The sequence below is a fragment of the Varroa destructor genome, unplaced genomic scaffold, assembly GCF_002443255.2.
Source record: "Varroa destructor unplaced genomic scaffold, Vdes_3.0 BEIS01000005.1, whole genome shotgun sequence".
Classification (NCBI taxonomy): domain Eukaryota; kingdom Metazoa; phylum Arthropoda; class Arachnida; order Mesostigmata; family Varroidae; genus Varroa; species Varroa destructor.
Window position 1 is genome coordinate 32,802,351 of NW_019211458.1, and position 16,318 is coordinate 32,818,668.

Consider the following 16,318-nt stretch of genomic DNA (forward strand, 5'->3'; position numbering starts at 1 on the left):
CACAAGCAAATCGCCTGCAGAAGCGATATACGGAGTCGAAGAATCGCAGATAAACTCACACGCACAGAATATTGCCGCTGCCGGCTGGGGATATCTTTCTGGCGAGAGCGCCCTTTCGACTACTAGGGCTCCACACTAACTCGAAACCATTGGCCCGTACGCTACTATATGCACGGTCAGCTGGCAGTGGAGAGTCTGGCGTGCATTTGTACAGAAGTAACAAAGCATACAGAAGGGCACGGTGAGCTTTCAAAGATACCATATGGTACTGCCGTATGAGGTGCCAGGCGGGTCAGCTCACAATGAGAGTTTTCTTCTACTCTGTTTGGGGGGCTTGTCGCGGTTGTTCGGAATGGCGTCAAAGCCAAGTAGACGCCAGCAGTTCATATGGTAGCTTGAGCAGCTCAGACGAATGGAGACTGCAGAAGCCGCTGGAGGGCGCCGAACTTGCGACTCTTTTTCTTGTTTAGCCGACAGTGATCATGTGCGATCCATAAAAACAGCTCGGGAAAACCTCTCACATGGTCGAACTGTTGTACTCTGGCAGTCATCCGCTCGACCTATCCTCGTAGCCAAATTAACGAGCGCGCACAGAAAGTTGTGGCGAAAAGAAAGAACGGCCACAGCCGTAACGAGGAATTAGTTATTTACATCTAACGATGTAAAAATGTACAATGTAATCAGCACATGTACACAAATGCCCATTTACACTACTCAGGTAGCTAACGCTTGCAATACAGCGTACATGAACTATCATACTTGACATAAAAAGGTCGATCGCTTTACATAGGAAGTCATTCGTTAATCAGTAACCCGCCAGTACGTTTGTTAAAAAATAAAAGCAAACCCCCTGATCGACAGATATTCAGCGCAGTCGTGTTTTATTCCATAGGTACGCTGAATGTAATTAAATTCGCAGAGTAGTTTCTGTTATCTATCTAAAAGAGAGTGGTACGTTCAATTTGAGGAAAGCTTTAACGGGCCATTTGTCGCACAGGGTTTGAGTTCATCCGCCACCAGACAAACGCCAGTGTTTTCGAGAACAGAACCACAAACTCATCATGGTGAACGTCAGTACGTCATTATATGGAAATCGACTGAAGATCACTTATAACAATAGTAGCATTTTTTGCGCGCTCGATGGACTCCCACCAAAATTAAAAACTTTCTTTTTTTGCCGAAAATCGACGGTATACATTATTACTATGTTCATGCAGCTTCTCGCTAAAAATCCCTTTGCTGAAAGAAAAATTGTCCTCTACGTAAGATTTTCGTGAGACAGACCCAACGATCTTCAATCAAATTTTGATTTAGAGGACTCAAAGATTCGATAAAAACAAATAAAATAACCATTTCTGATACACCTAAGTTTTTGCTGCAGAAATTTATATTTCCTAAGGGAGAATATAAATTGCCGATGGGATTGTTCAGATAAGCCTTAATTGTTAATCGTTTTGTATTTTTTTTATTGACCTTCCTGTGCCTTGTTGGCCTACCATCAGCTGAAAAACTATTCCATTCATTTTTTGCATGTAATGTTTTTGAGTGACATTTTAATAATTCTAAACCCACCAGTATCGTTTTACTCACAATAGCTGTGAAGATGTCGTTTGCGGATTAAAGAAAGAATATATTAAAATTATTGAAATCGAGTGATCCGAAATTAAAGATGCAATTCTGATGGATAGTGGCTACATTCGGTAAACCTAACCATCAAGAATGACGGCTCTTTGCAAATGCAAACATGTTTACTAAACCAACTGTTTTATCTAAAAAAAAAAATATATATATATATATATATATATTAAAGACTCCTAACCTTAGACTTGCTATCAGCCTAAATTTTAGGCAAAACGTAGCCATGCTGTTCATGTAACTTGGATTTTTTTAAAATTTTCCTAAAATGCTCTTGGTTAAATGTGTATAACGTTGAAGACTTTTCTAGTTTTTTTTTTGTGTTATTCGTGCAGTCCGCCCAGAGCAACAACGGCCGAATTTGTGCTCTGGTTGTGCTTGACTAGGTCAAGCAACATTTGCGCAAAAAGCACAAACGACAAGAATAAATTAGCCTTTGTAGCTACTCATTATCCTGAATAGCAGTCGTTCTCCTGATGTTCCAGTTCATTGAGAAGACACGCCTTCCGTTTGTCAACGCTGTGCTCTCTATTGAAAAGATTAGTTGTAACATCTAGTCTAGCAGAAAGATAGCAAGCGATACAACTAATAATAGGGATGCTAATTTCCTTTCTAAATAATTTCTAACTGCTTTACGATACTGCGGACCATACCGAAAAGGGAACATGGAACAATGTTGCATTAAAAGTCAATGAAAAATGATCCTGATAGCGATCGTGCTGCTTGCACGCAGTATTAACACCGATTATCGTATGACTATCGATAAGATAGAGTATTACCATGTTCTCCACTCATCCATCTAATTTGGTGGGACGCACTGAAACAACGAAGTAAACCAAAGCTTTCTTTAACTCAGCGAATATTCGAAACAACTCGTGGATCTTGAATATGGAGAGAATATGGAAAAGGGTAATTTTTTCTATTCTTTAACTCAGGTCAAAAAGTACACTTACGTTCATACAAGCCCACCGGGATCTATAACATACAGCTTGTCTCGGCAATGATTCATACAAGGTATAATCAGGCCATGTTGAATCAATAGGCATGTGTACTTCTTTTAAACATGCATGTTGCACGATAGAGTTGCACAGACGACTTTAGTCAGGTAAGCAAAATCCAGTTTGGTTCAGTAATCAAAACTAGGACAGTCAAAAAAAAGCTGGTGTTCACAGAACGGGCCACATGTGCCACAGAGGCGCTAGGAGGCCAACCAGTTTCGTAGTCATGGTCACATTCTAGGCTTAAGTCCCTCATCTTGTCCTATTGCCGCTATTGCTGCTGCTGCTGCTGCTGCTGCGAAATAAGCGGACAAAAGTGCTTTTTCATTGTTATGCTTCAAGGGGAGGACGACAAGGCGGATGGAATAGAGGCGGATCTTCTGTGATGTTTAACCATTCTTGCCTGTTATGTTGGTAATAATCATGGAAGAAAACACGTTTTACAGAAAGAGATCAAACTCGCACCAAACATAATGATGAAACCTAGTTAATATGAAAATGACGGTCAACGCAAGATTAGAGAAGAAGACTGAAAAACGTCTATACGTTATTTTCGAATGAGACCATCTCAAGCAAATACGTGTTAACTTTCGCCTAGGGAAGCTAAAAGGGAATCAGTGCTGATTTTTGGAATATTGATGGTATCAGTGGCACAAGTTCAATTGGCCAGTACAATATGGGTCTGCGGTATGGGATGGCTCGGTCCCGCTAGCTACTTAGGGCACCACAACGAAGGAACATCGGGCACTAGACGTTTACGTACTAAGTCTGTGATATTTTCAAATAACAAGTGACGATCTAGTTTAGGTATGGTGAAACTTCAAAGGTATGAAGGTATGTTTGACTACAGGGGGAAATCTAGAAAATCATTTATTCTCGATGTATTTGGTGTCCTGAACGTGCTGCTTTTATAATATGAGCAACCGTCCAACGCTGGGCCATATGGTTCATCGGGTTGAGCTTCTGGGCTGACTGAAATTTCGAAAATTACGCAAAAGAATGCCGTGACTTAGATGGTCAATGCAAATTTTTTTGGATTGCGTTACCATAGTAACCAAAAGTAACAAGCGTGCTACCATACTGGTTCCAATCTAGGCGTTGCCAAAGATGACTAGCAACAATAATAATAAAGAAAATAAAAAATTAACGAAAAGTCAACAATTAAGCAAGATAAGGAATTATTACGAGCAATAGTTGTTTATATGATTGCCATGCCATGTCATTAGGTCTGTTGGCCCCAGATAATTACAGCACGAAAAGATTGCACCAAACACGCGCAGTGTACTACTATGCAATCTATCCAACTGCTCCGATCGAGGTACTCGGTTTCCCTAGCATGTCCCCAGCTAATATGTTAACGACTTTCTGTGCCTGAAGCCTTCATGAGCACAACGGTGCGGCGCAAAGCTACAGCTCCGCCTGCTTGAAATTTTTGCTGAAATAACATTTTTAAAGATACAACGCCTACCTTGTAGTATACGACATCATCATAGACACTGCGTCCTGGAACAAACCGTTTTTGTAGACGAAGTCGATGACCTCAATCCTTCGACTCATCTCAGTCATAAAACACCATTCTCTGCCAGCTTCTACGAACAGTATCCAATATGCATTCGTGACCTGTGCGCAGTCCAGCACTTAAATAATGCTGCCACACATATTTATGCATGCAGACATTTGGGTTGAGAAAAACCTTTTTTTTTTCGCGTACATTATTGACATTGTACTGATCATTTTATTCTATGAAATAACAATTCTCAACACAAACAAGCAGTGATTCGTGACAAGACTCGATGATCGCATGCGTGAAGATGGGTCACAAGGAAACAAAAATATTTACAGGTTCCAAAAGGCCAATCTCTCTGTCCAAATAAATAAAAAGGAGCCGCCGCCCCGTTACATTTATCTATCGCGCTAAGCTGAATTCTTATTTTGTTCCGGGACGTTTATAATCGCTAGACCTGACGCCGTTATTTCGAGACACGTTACTCTAGTTGATCCAGGAAATCCGTTATATCTAGCTATCTATTGAAGAAATGTTTCAGTCAATGTGCTCCCAGTTTCGAATAACTAAAAAAGAAGACGAGCGACTATAATAGAATAATGCTAGGCATAAGCACAGGCTTTCAAGGCTCGTCACATAATGCCTTGCTACCCCGGTACTGCTATGAATGCAATAAGTATCTTGTCGCTCGTTGGCTATGAATAGTAGAACTTACTGTTGTTAATAAAATATTTAAATTTTGTCTGACAAGCTCCCCGAGGACAACGGCAATATCGTAGTAGGATATGATATTAGTTTTTCCGCTACGAGAATTAACGTACTCCGTCAGGCAGGGCTCTTCCTCGTGTTACAAGATCGGCCTACTCTCCTCTATAGAAGGAAAAATATGTTCGCGTTACGTCGTGAGCCATCGTGTATTCGTATATTAATCCCAACAAAGGCATGCCTTGTACACCCTTGATCCATACCTCCATCTTCTCCCGGTATACAGCAAAATGTTTCACGCTAGCCCCCCTCCCCCCTTTTTCAGCAGGTCTTCAATGCTTCCTCTATGCGATTAGTATGTAGCTCGATATCGAGGTGTCTGAGGCCCGTTTGTTGACACCTTGCCACACTAAAAACCGTAGCAGTGAAGCTTAGCCTAACGAAGAGTAGCGAATCGATAACTCCAAGGGAACGCATTCACGAAGTGGGTATGTGTAATACTTATATCTATTAAATGTATAACGTTCTACATAGCAAACCGAAGCTCGCTATTGATCATACTTTATTTGTTGGTTCCGCTCAATTAGGAGCTGGCCACGGCCATGACTAAACCCCGATGGGTCTTAGACAGATTCTTATGTCGTTTAGGTTGCCTTCGAACGACCCAACAGTGGCCCTTATGCTACTCAGAGGTTCTGATTAGTTATTTCGAGGCCCCTACACAGATCAACTGCCCTATTACATCACATGATCTTATTAATCACAAGCAAACATTACGAAACTCGTTGATCAGGAATGGTTTCTGCCTCTCCGCGATGCTAATTCTAGAAAGTGTTACACATGTAATCGGCGGTCGCAGCGCTTCAAGCGCTGCCAATGAAATTACTATCAATTTGATTCCATCTATGCAGCATGTGGGTCACCGCCAGGTTTCGCTTGCGAACATAACCCTATACATGGAAATGTAAAGATCTTGCTTGCTTGGTAGCAAGTAGGGTGAAGAGTCGAACTTTTCTCGTTTACATATCATTGATTCAACTCATTGTCATGAGTCTATTATGAGGTGACGGGTGTATTGATCTCTATCCTCTGGTGTTTTAGCTAATAGCAGATGGCAGAAATGTTCGAAAGCTTTTTTTCTTTTCGTTGTCGCGCTAATTCGCTAGTCTACGCTAGAATATCTCCAGCAGGGTTCCCTGTGTGGGTATAAGAAAAATGCCATCACAGCCACCGGTATCATCATCATCATCCATCGCCTCGTTCATCACCGTAGTCATCTCGATAATCATTGCCATCGTCATCATCATTATCAACAGAGCATTACTACAATCGGCGTTATCCGCAGCAGTGCCGTCGTCCTTGCCGTCGCTGCCGTACAAAAGAAGAGGTAGAAGCCGCGAACCACTGAGATCCAATGGGCGTAAATACAGAGAGAAAACGCGCGGAAATGTAATAGATCGAGAGATGTATAGAGGGCTGATTTGTTCGGGAAACGATAACAACGAAAACAACGACGACGATAGCTGCTTTCTCTTCCTTACGCGGTTTCTCCCCCTCTCCATTCTCTCGATCTCTCTCTCCCTGTTACGCGGGGCTCTCTCCTGCTTTGGCGTTTGTTTCACAGCATCAACAGCAGCAGTAGCGGCAGCAGCAACTGAATCAATCCTCTTAGATGCGTCGAGGCCTCTGAAGGGATCCAGATGGCACATAAGAGTGCAGATCCACGCGCAGACACACAGCGTCTATAACAAGTACCGCCGAGAAGCACCTTAGATCTGCTGAGAAGGAGCTCGAAAAAGATGCACACCAACCAACCAACCGGCACAATGCCGATAGAAGTCTTGAACAGATCCTCGAGCAGCAGCAGCACCACCATCGGCAGCTAGGGCACCAGCCCAGCCCCAGAACGATACGAGATAGAACGATCGGGAAGGAAGGAAGGGAGAGAGGGAAAGAACGAGCGAGCGCCTGCAGGGCTCTGCTGCCGCCCAACGATCACAATAACAACGCTTTCGTTCAAGCTTTTGTTTTGGCGTGATCAAGATGGCCATGATACTGCTGCTTGTGATGAATGCGTTGCCTCTATGTTCATAAACTCTGTCGTCGGCGCGTTTTCGACGCCTTCCTCGACACTATTAGACCGTCTGTACTTGTGAGACCATATTCATTCGGCTGCTAGAGCAAAGCGCTCTTTCGCTACGGCAGTGCACAGGGTGATCCGAAATTGTTTTGAAGTCAAATGAAAGCGCTTCCATTAGCATTAAACCTCGCCGAAATTGGAGCATTCTAATAGTAAACAACACGAAATGTAAGAGTTTATTTCGGAGCTAGAAACTAGGTAGGAAGTTCTTTATACAGAATATCAAGTGGCCGCTTGAAGCAATATCGGTAAGATGGCGTCAGATCTATTACGAAATTAACGTACGAATCAGGATACACAGACGACGGTGGTTTATTGTCGAAGCCGAGCCAACCAAATTTTCAAGATGGCTTTGCCTAATGAAATTCGGGCCGAATCACGCGCGTGTTGCATAGTCTGAACGTTCACAGGTGCTTGTCCTTCTAGATACCATAACGAGAAAAGCATAAAAGCATGTAGCTTTTTAACGGAGTTAACTAAATTCGATAGCTGTTTAATCAGATTCAATAGTGGCTATAGTGAAAATAGAAGACGTTAATTCGGCCGGTAACGAGGAATCGATAAGGCTCAAGCAGAGACCGATGGGCATTCGTATGAAGAGGTGTCAATCGTCGAGGCAGACCACATCGACATATAAGCAATCACTTGATTTCCCGTACAGAAATGCCATCTGGCGGCATTTCCCTTTGTTGACAAAGAGGCTTTTGTATCTCGCAGTCAATAAAATGTTTCTTCGACCTCAGCAACCTGAACATATCGGATATAGCAACGGCGCTGAGCGTTAAGTAGCGACTCTGTATTGGCTTCAAGGTGAAACTTCGACTGTTGAGAGTAGAATTAGTTTGATATAAAATTATTATTTTTTTTTATTAAAACGGAAAGAGAGACGAAATCGGATGCTGTTACTGGTTTTGTGACTCCAAGTAGGGCCATGTCTTCCCTTAACGTTCTGGGTGGCAAATACATATTAATGGATCTCCAGAAGTAGAGTCGCCGCATCGCAAAATTAGTCACTCTTCAAGAATTAGGACATGGAAGTACGGCACAGTATAACACTCTGTGCTATACTTGTTGATACAAGCGCAACGATCTAAACGTAGACAAGCCCGTATAGGGAGGACAATGCCATCAAAGACCCGAGCTTAAAATAGACGCGGTCAGTAGTATGCTACGGATTGGCTGCCCTGATACGTAGAAACGATACTGACGAACACAGCCAATAATAAAGTTCCCACATCGATGAAAAAGATTTCATGTGACGGCCGGAAACTTAGATGCTAAACGTTCCTTTTCTCACAGGAACAGACAAACTTTTGTGTTGTAGTACTCACCAGATGACTTGCTAGTAATGATTGGTGGCAATGCGATTATTGGCACCCTATGATAAAGTTTCAGTTTGTCCGTGACATCGATAGTGAATGATAGTGTTGATTAAACGTATGCGTTAAATAATTAAGTACCCTTTTATCACGCGGCATTGAACTGATCGGCGTACTAAGGACCAGCCGTACTGAAGCAGTACCCAATGGCAATACTGGAGGTAAAACCTAAAATGTTTAAATACGCCTAAAAATATTTTTTATCTTTATATTTTTCATCGCTCATTTAGTTATTGAAGGTACAATAATATCATGGTTTGGCAGTTAATTATGGCTATTCCGAGACTACAGTTGCCATTTTATTATTATTATTTATTTTTCGAGAATTATCGCAAATCGAGAATTAAATCGTTACATTTTTAACCTATACAATGTTAAATTTAAGATTCTTTTTTATTTCACCATGATAGAACATGTCCCCATGCTACAAACGGGAGACATTTTTTTTTTCGTGATATATTGCCCCATATTCCTGAAAGAAATCGAATCTTATGACTGCTACATGTCTAGACATAGCTGTGAACGTTTGTCCTGATTTGCGACGTCAATTAAGAAGAACCGAAATTGTGACAATGAGTGAAAAGATCGATCTTCAGTATAATACGGTCAATCGAGAGATAGCATCGGACTAGAATTATTAGAGATATTAGATATATTTGCATCAGATCTAGAGCCATTGTCCCATAGCCACAGTCGTATACGCCCACCCACTACAAATTCAGACAGCCAATGTTAATGAAGATTAGTTCTGCACAATGACGAAATGCTGGATGTTACAATTCAGAGCACACGAGTGAAGCTCGTTATGTCCGGGTGTTAAAGTGCTCGATCACTACTGTTCCAAATAGAGATCCGAATCAAGATTGCCAACAGATCAATGAGTTACTGAGATCGATTATTATTTTCTACTAGATACTGGAAATTTAATGGATCTATCCACTCACACTGTTCCAGTACCTAGTGCTAATAATATGGCTGGTTTCACGCCGTTCTTTAGAGAATGTATGTTGATACCAACAACATCCAAACGTCATAGCCTTTCGAATGAAAAACCTCTGATTAACAAGCTTAATCAACAAAGTTGACAAAGTCTCACCTGTAAGATATCAAGCGTAAATGGTCAGTTCGATATGTGGATATGCTATCTTTGCAGGTCCAGCCAACTTAACACGAATGATGATTGCTTTCACCGGCCTTATTTACGCCTCTTCGTAGCCGATCCATGAAACCCTTTGGTAGTTAGATAGACTGGATATAGAAAACGATAGATTGGTCAGCCGTTTGTACTTGACCCCACATAGGGCCTTAAAGCTAGAACGTGTAAAAAAAAAATAGGATGTGCTTGCAAAGAACGAGGAAGAGAAACAACAGGGTGATTCAACATCCGACTTCCTCATGAACAGAGTCACTGACGTCTAAGACAACTATTATTATTATTATTACTGCGATTGTGAAGGAGTCATTTGGCGGACGTTATTATTTTCGAAAGAAAAAGTCACAACAAGAGAGTTCATGTTTGTTGTCGAAATCGTATTCGCTCATCTTGCTCTGCCCTTACGTCGCCACACCACAGATTGGGTGTAAAAAAACTCTATATTCTAACCGTTTTGGAAGCATGCCCTTGAAGATCCTTGGAATAAACTAAGGAATCCTAGCAGGATAGACCACATTCGATGAATAACTTCACTCAAAACTGGAAGAAGAAGCAGCACGAGTCCAGGTCAAGATCATGTATTCCGACCATTCCAAGTGTGACTCAATTTGAGCTTGCTCGTCTTGGTGGTACAAAGTACGTGTTACTCCGTTTGTTCCGAAGCGCTTGTGGGCAAATTGTTTTTTTTTTTTGTTTTTAAGAAATCCGGTAATCCCGAGATCTGCTTGCTCGTAGGATACGCAGCAAGCACTTATATTATGGTGCTAGCCGATGAAACGGTGCCATTGTATTCATCATAATGCCACGAGTGCTATCTGGAGGACTTGTTTGCGAGGGATGATACAGTGAGGGCTCAAGCTGTTGCCTATGCCTCCGAATATAAAGTTATATTGAACTGACATCTTTAACAGATAAATTCCAATTGTTAACAAGAATTGTTTAATATGATTTACAGTCAATAATGAATATGTAATAGAAACAAAAACATCTGTTTTTCGAAACATGCTGAATCTATAACATACCGATGCTCCTGTTATTGCAACAGAACAAGGAGACAAACCGAGTCATTGTGAGATCTTTTGTCCATCTCAGTAAGCCTCTAGCATTAGAGTGAGGCGAAGTCGTCGGTCCGGCGCGATGATATTTCTGTGACGCATGATGTCCTGATGATATCTACCTTATTCGTCTATCGTCGAAAAAAATAGCTTCCTTCCTTTTCCGGTTGCTGACGTCGCTATACGTGTCGACCCTTTCGTCCGTGTCCCTCTCATCTCATATCCCCACCCGCCGTCGTTGTAAAGCTATACTAAGCCTGTTGTCGCCTATAACAGTGGAAGCAACAACAAACGCAGCGTGCTAGCAATGATGAACAAAAATTAGCCAAGCACCACACGTTTTTGCTCCCCTAACTATTACGACTATTACCAGCATGTCGACGTCTATCAGTTCTAATCATCAGTGACGGCTGAGACGGCATCAAAACACCGTCCGAAACTCTCCGACGAGCTAACCAACAAACGAAACCAAGCGATCAAACATCGAAGTGCACGTCTGGCTTAAGTGGGACTTCTACTGCCACTACCACTTTAGGGGCCCCCACGGCACCATAGTCCATTACAACCCTGTATATACACCTCGATACAGCGCCGACCAGATCATTGTATAAAGGCTGCAAACAATATTTACAGTAGGAACATTGAAAACGGCAGAAATATTCGAAGTAGTGCAGTAGTACCTATGTGATGCCACGCTACAGCTGCAGCTGTTGTGTGCCGGACAACGCTATTAGTAGTCGCTTAACTTTGTTTAAAACCAATTTGCAAGAAAAAGAAAATCATCTAAGTTTTAGTCATTAAAAATGCTTTCTTAATAACGACAGACGATACTCAATTAAACGTTGGTCGTATTATTTTTGGCTCAACGAAACAATATCTATGAACGCCATGTAGACGTACGTTTGCAACCTCCTACAACCAATGTTCAGAGTATTCGAAGGCATCCCACTGAACCAATGCCCATAGGAACTTCCAAGAGTAACTTATGCAAAAGGCGTGTTTAAGAAACTACAGAAACTATATTACTGCTAGTCACACGCCGCACTGACAGCGTTTAAGGCAATTGTTGTAGACGGTGCTTTCCGGGGCCGTAAAATAACTAAACGAACACACAGCAGTAACATAGAGTCTACAATTAATGTAGAGTTTCTACACGGAAGGATGCGCTTATTAAGAGTCGGCGATTGGAAAAATACCGACCTCACCAAATCATAAGCTAGATAAATATTTTATACTTGATAAAAGATTAATCAAAACGTTTCTTGTTAGACGGTCGGTATAACTGCTCCAAAATGGGACCGCAAGCCATATGATTAGCTAACATGTCTAGCTGTTTATCTGCATGATTGTGCAGTTTAAGTCAGCGTCAAATATACGCTTATACTGTTCCTGTTTGAGTGAACCGTAGGTGTGGTCGTTGAGTGATCCTCTGACTTGTCGTTTGGGATGACGGGCATCGCAGATCTGCCATTAGCTTTCTCCTTCACTCCGTTTTTCTTTGACTTCATAGCTGGTTAAATGGCCCGCAGAATTGCTCACCAATTGTTCGTTCGTGCCTTTAGAACCTGGAGCTGATCCGAATGCATATTCGTCACCTGTTATTCCTTCAAGTTAGTATAGGTCTATAAATGCTATTCGCTTGAAATTAAGCACGCAGTTGGCACGTAAGTACGTGGCGTGCGACGGACCAGAAGCAACAGCAAATAGCATTTTTTCCACATGAACAATCGCTCGGTTTAGCGAAATATAAAATCGTTCTAACATCATCGTGAGCATTGCGAAGAAGACAGCGCTGCAACTGTCGTCAAACAAGATAAAAGTAAGCCCAATTGTAAATACTCGACCGCAGAAATTCAGAAAGCGTCATAATTTAAGCCGTCGAACGGCATCTGAAGGACCCACCAAAAGCAACAGCGGCTATTTTGTTGTGGCACCCCTTATTTGTTAACTATTGTTACTGTTGTGTCGTTGTAGGGTCGCAGTCAACGCCGCTGGTGACTGATGCGACGAGACGTCCGCAAATTAGAGATCACTAAAACTGCGCAGAGCTGATACACAGAGGCTATTTCAGAATCGATTCTAACTCCAGAAACGAAAATCTTCCAGCCAATTCAAGCAGATAGGTTGCACTTCGATGGTGATACGTGCGTGTACGCGTAGCACAGAAGGTATCGTAAGGGCAATTTGTTCGGTTGATTGCCGTAATCTCCGTTAATGGCGCCGCCTATCACTTCTCAGCTTATTTTTCTGAACTCTAGCTTATCCTAGATGGTAAATTGATACGTAAGCTTTTTAACCCAGTCACACCAACGACAAGTTCCTACAATTTAGCTGCATCGGCTTTATTCAAGAGAAAAGGCAACCATTGCTTCTTAACGGCATCCGACTGACTCCGACAGATGTTCCGTTAATTCTACATTGGCCGCCTTGACGATTACCTTCGTAAACGGAAAAACTGTTTAACGCTAATGGCCGTACAGGTACAGCTTCATACTAAGACTCTCCATATTAATATGCAGTGAAGGTCCCACATAAATGATTCACTTATTAACTTTAGTTCCAATTTGGAAAATTGCATTTCAAAAAGAACTAAGCATTTTCTATTAAATACGTAAATTTAGCTATTCTAGGAAAATGTATTTGGTTTTCAATAACGGCCTTGGGAATTATGGAAGTATGTAGGCGTAAAGTAGATGTGTCTACTTAGTAAGCTTTTCAGCGCATACATCGAGTAACTTGTTTTATTCATTGATAAAAAAAATCATGATTTTGTGAAGTTACTGCTCAGCTATGGAAAATCGTACACGGATAAAAGGAGGAAATCCAGCTGGATTAACGCTGAAGACATCGATAGGCCAGCCAGCGAACGACGGTGCTTTTAGTCGTGGGGGATCGTCTATTCTTCCGGGTGTTTCTGTTTGTTCTAGGAAAGGAACAGCGCAGTTGTCGCTGGCTCCATTTTCTATTAGATTTCTTTCCACGAACTTGACTAGTCATGCAGCATGAATTTCCCCGGTTTTTTTCTCCCCGGCCGCCCCTTTCAAGTAGGGACACGGTTATCACTGCATGGTCTATATCTGTCATGCTCTTTTCTCGCTCTGGCCATCTCATAAATGACAATTGCGTAATATTAAGGTCAATGAACTCGATAGAAGTAGACACAGACTAAATATGGGCCGCGTGACTTTATATTGGAATAAGGTTCCTTATTGCTCCTTGTCGGCCTCACGCCCTGACTCTGACGATGGCTTCACGAATCTTGGACTAGGAAGCGAAATAGAAGCTAAGCAGATTGGAAATTATACTTGCGCTTGGAAACACTGAAGTTTTATTTCCAGCTATCGTTCAAAATAATAATAAATTCTATCTAACATAGAGTTACTGGATCAACACGGATATCGACCCGAGTCCCCGAACATCGAGTGAAGGAGATTTGCTTTGCCTTTTGGACCTGCGACAACACAAGCGATGACGTATTTATAATTATTTTGCAGTTACTAGTGATGCACCGAAGCTTATGTGTTCTTAATCAGGCCTGTGTCCTGGAAAAAAGCGTAGTCATGATCAACTGCACTTTAAAATGAAGAATTAAAAAAATTATAGCCGCCTAGTATCTATTTGACTTCTTCGTCTCATATACAAACAGCTAGATTTTAGTAGATCAGTGCGGCCTTGCATTCGTCCAAAGTTTAGTTCGTCAAAATGTTCAACATTTTTTTAAAGCAATATATTCATTAAATGCGTTTTCTGGCGTGTCTGTTGCATCGGCAGCTACAACAAAAATCAGTAATTTTGTTCCAGAATATCGAAAATTTACATTTTTGCCGCTTCGCTGCACCGTCAGATATGGTAATCTAGCTCTGTCGATGGAGGCCTACCTTGAAACAATCTAACAGTAGAAACAGATTAAACAGTCACCAAAGCAAAGCATTTGCGCCTCCAGACCTTTTCTACACAGAAACAGTTCTTTAGCCTGTCATCTGAATCGAGTTACTTGGTATGTATTGAGCAAAAAAATACCCTATTTTGGGCAGTACAAACGATTTTTTTCGATAAAGCTCATAATAAAAATAATTCGCTATAGCACTCCTGTGTTTGGTCAATTTTCACTGACAAAACTGTCTTAGCGTTAACAAACTATTCTAAAATTTCATTGCTATATTTATAATGACGTATTGTGTATTATGATAATTACTGCTATTATATGGCTCGTAGCATTAGTTTGTTTTGTTAAGCGTTGCGTCGAAATTTTCATGTAACATTTCAGCGTTAGATTAGGGTTAAGCCCAATCAAGCGGATCAAAGAATCTTTCTTATCGGATGTTATATACGTATTGGCAACAGACGTCTATCAATATTCACAGCATGTTTCTATCTCTGAACAATTGGTTTCATAGAAGTCCAACGGCAGTGATCAGGGATAACCTCAATTTACAAGTAGACAACTTCAGTAGCATTGCCAAGCAAGTTGAGTCTCGAACTGTCGTGGTTTCACGATGTGTCTTGTTATGCGTGAACGCTGAAACGACCCAGATGCATCCCTTTTCCTCATGGCTACTGGAGACACGGGTCGTAAAGAAGAGATGATTCGTCATGTCGGATGTCAATTAGTTCAGGCGTATAAGCATAGTACGCATAACCTAAAATTCTAGAAATCATCCTGTTGTCTCGGCTATCCTAAAACCTCAGCTAAACAGGCTAGCCTAAAACCTACACAACCAATCTATGATAATAATAAATATCGCGAGCGATAATGATAATACTGAATATGAAAAAGAACGTTCGTCAATCGAAACAGGAAGACCAGTTTAAGTTCGGTGGCACAGGATGACTATGCCCCGGATCATTCGTGTGTAGGTGTGCATACGACGATGCCTCATCGAAGTAATTTGTCGACGAGGCGTTTCGAATTTCAGGAGTACTCAGCTACCTGCCTTGGTACAAGCCATTTCATGTAGCAATGCTGACCTCGACTTTATTGTCGAGGAATTTTCATTTATTTCGGGTAAATGAGGGCATCCGAGCCGATGCGATATATCGCGGAGCGGTGAACCACTTTGGGACAAACGCTCCTGTGCAGCAGAAAACATAGCTAGCATATATAGATATATACTATGGCACATTTAGTACAATAAGAAGAGACGTACTTCAGTTAGTAAATGGTTCATTGTGTGGAAACGCCTTATGACGTTATTGTTAAATTGCGGATACTCAAATGAAATTAAGGGTACAAAAAGCGACATTGTGGAATAATAAACATACAAAACAAAATTGTCTAGCCAAAACCAACAAGGCATTCTGGTACATAATTGACCAGGTTCGATTCTAGCGTGCGGGTTAAGCCACTTGAAGCGATACACAGAGACTTATTGCTTTAATGCTACCCGCGTATAATAGTATTGCTATTATTATTATTCGAAAAAATACATACTCAACAAAATGTCAGATACAAGCGATATGACACGAAATTCTCAATTAGCTCCTCCGAGCAATATTGATCAAAGTCATTGACAAATATTGATTAAAGTCATCGAAATCTACATGGATGTATGCGTGAAACCGTCTATGTTTTATGCATGGCTCGTAGTTCTGCTAAATGTAAGTGGCTCATAAAAGGATAGGCCGAACCGACATATTCAGGGAAGTTTACAGAGTGCTTTCTAGAAACCGAATTATATTTACAATTGGCTTCTACAGGCAAATACGATTTCTTAGAGCAAAAAAATGATGAAAAAACTTACTTTATTTC

The 16,318-nt window shown here is 41.4% G+C and overlaps 1 protein-coding gene and 1 long non-coding RNA gene across 4 annotated transcripts in view; one reads left to right on the forward strand and one right to left on the reverse strand.

The window, feature by feature from the left end:
- Nucleotides 1-16,318, reverse strand: part of LOC111252104 (uncharacterized) — a 126,623-nt gene that overhangs the window by 93,945 nt on the left and 16,360 nt on the right. The gene's annotated exons all lie outside the window — the stretch shown is intronic.
- The window catches only part of LOC147755583 (uncharacterized), a 33,892-nt gene continuing 24,102 nt past the window's right edge, over nucleotides 6,529-16,318 (forward strand). The window contains exon 1 of the long non-coding RNA XR_015328942.1: nucleotides 6,529-7,150. This is a non-coding gene — a long non-coding RNA (uncharacterized LOC147755583). The remainder of the gene's footprint in view (nucleotides 7,151-16,318) is intronic.